The sequence below is a fragment of the Pinus tabuliformis genome, chromosome 1_1 (genome assembly GCF_031772625.1).
Source record: "Pinus tabuliformis cultivar Carrire ecotype Pingquan chromosome 1_1, CPIR1, whole genome shotgun sequence".
Lineage (NCBI taxonomy): Eukaryota > Viridiplantae > Streptophyta > Pinopsida > Pinales > Pinaceae > Pinus > Pinus tabuliformis.
Window position 1 is genome coordinate 82,473,160 of NC_142297.1, and position 2,418 is coordinate 82,475,577.

Sequence of the window (2,418 nt, forward strand, 5' to 3'; positions counted from 1 at the left end):
AAAACACAAACAACTTAACGTCACCCTTCGTACTTGAGTGCCGATGGTTATTCGTCGCCATCAGCGCAGGCATGACCGCCCACGTACCGACAATATTGATTTAATCAATTTTCATTATAAGAAATTTAACCCTCTGGAAGTTTCCTTCATGACGAGCGGGGACTTTGACCAGAGAAACGTGATAATTTTAGACCGTTTCACACATTTCCAGCTCATAGTCGGTTGTATTACATATATAATAATGCACGGTTGTAATCGCGTACACAGGAGTTTGACGGTGCAAATTTCCTATATGTGATTTGAGTTGAACAATTGAAGCCATATAAATGCTTAGCAGACACCCCAATTGGTACCACAAGGACTAACAGGCTCCGAACGATACACTCAATTGAGTTTATACAGCAGCCTCCGCAGATTGTAAAAATGGCTTGCGTTGTAGCAGGGAATTCTCCCTCGGTCTTCGGCTCCTGCAGATCCCCCTTTTTGGCGGACAAGTGCCCTAAGGCTCTGCACAAGAGGCAACGCTCGCCGATGCTAGATGTTCCGCTCCAGTTGCCGGGCCTCAATGCGCCGAGCGTGGCCGTGGAGCAGCCGATGGAGGTTAATGTGGAGGGTTTTCATTATGCGGTTTCGTGCAAAAAGGGTAAGCGAGAATTCATGGAAGACACCCACAAGGCCATTGTGAATGTTCTTGGCGATTCCAAACAGGCCTTCTTCGGCGTCTTTGATGGTCATAGCGGTCGAAACGCTGCAGCTTTCGCTGCCGAAAATATTGGGCAGAATATTCTGGACGCAATGCTCAGAATGGAATGACATTCTTGAACAGGCTGTTAGAGATGGGTACTTAACAACAGATGCAGAATTTTTGAAGCAGGAGGTTGGTAGCGGTACAGCTTGTGTAACTGCTCTCATTGTAAATGGTAACTTAGTGGATTCCAATGCTGGGGATTGCCGAGCAGTTATTAGCAGAGACGGTGCTTCAGAAGCCCTTACATGCGATCATCGAGCTGGAAGGGAGGACGAGCGGCAACGGATAGAGAATTTGAATGGAATTGTGGACCTCCGCCACGGAGTTTGGCGAGTTCAGGGATCCCTGGCTGTATCTAGGGCAATAGGCGATTCACACATGAAAGAGTGGATAACAGCTGAACCAGACACCAGAAAGATTGAAATAACATCTGATTGCGAGTTTTTAATTTTGGCATCAGATGGGTTGTGGGATAAAGTTAGTAATCAAGAAGCAGTGGATATTGCCAGGCCTTTCTGTGTTGAGAAGCAGCCTAATTTGACACCATTAGGAGGCGGCCCTATAGCTGCCTGTAAAAAGCTTGTAGAGTTAGCAGTAACCAGAAAATCCAGGGATGATGTGAGTGTGATGATAGTACAACTCCCACATTTTTGCATAAAAAAGAATTCCAGAGTGAAGTGAGGTGAGGTGGGAGTATTGTCAAAGGATTCTTGAGTAACAACCATTTAACCCAACCTGGTTGTTACCCTTTAAAAGGACCACATTATATTGTTGATGATGAAGCAGTGGGAACGGGGCTTTGAGTCTTTCGTCCTTTTCTGTAAATAATGATACACCGACATTCGCTTCCGTACAGGACTGCAGATCATCCAATTTTAAATTTTTAAATATCTTTTGCGTAATCCCATAATTATATAATAAAATGATTGTTATAATGGGAAAAAGAAGTTTGATGAACAAAGTCAATTGATGAATTGAATTGATTATATAAAGTTAATTGATATAATGAAATTGATGAACTAACTTTTTATTGATATGTTGGAATTTACTATATATTTTTAATATTTTTAAAATTATATATTCCTTTTTAATTAAGGTGATTTTTTAAATTAATTTGTTATTTGATTAAATAAAAATAAAAAATTATAAATTATAAAAACTTTTGTAATAATACAATCGTCAAAATGATCGTCATTTAGGAAGGAAATTTCATGTGCAAAAAAAATTGATATTAAAGGTCAATGAAAAGTGAAATTACTTATATTAATAACCACTTAGCGGATGACAATCTCATGTCTCAAGTGAAGTCAACAGAGCTCATCATAACCGCGATGTCTCATAATATCATATGAAGATAATATGTTCTTTATGTTAATTATAATCAAGTAATAAAGACGTAGCATACACTCTATGACTACTCTTATACCTATCATGTATATATACACTTAAAATTAACTATTAACTATTTACTTGACTACTGCCCTATATGTTTTAGAAGATATTTTTTTTAATACGATTTAGATAAATTCTACTTTTTACCATTTGTTAAAATATGTGCGCAATGTCATTTTGGAAAACTACAAATTGCTGTTACAATAAATATAAAATATAAATTAATAAAATGCCTTTGAACTTTTAAACAATATATTTAGTGTAATAATATTCTCGTC

The 2,418-nt window shown here is 37.9% G+C and overlaps 1 pseudogene; it reads left to right on the forward strand.

The window, feature by feature from the left end:
- Positions 1 to 375: 375 nt before the first annotated feature.
- LOC149211691 (putative protein phosphatase 2C 2 pseudogene) lies at positions 376 to 1,613 on the forward strand (annotated as a pseudogene).
- Positions 1,614 to 2,418: the final 805 nt, after the last annotated feature.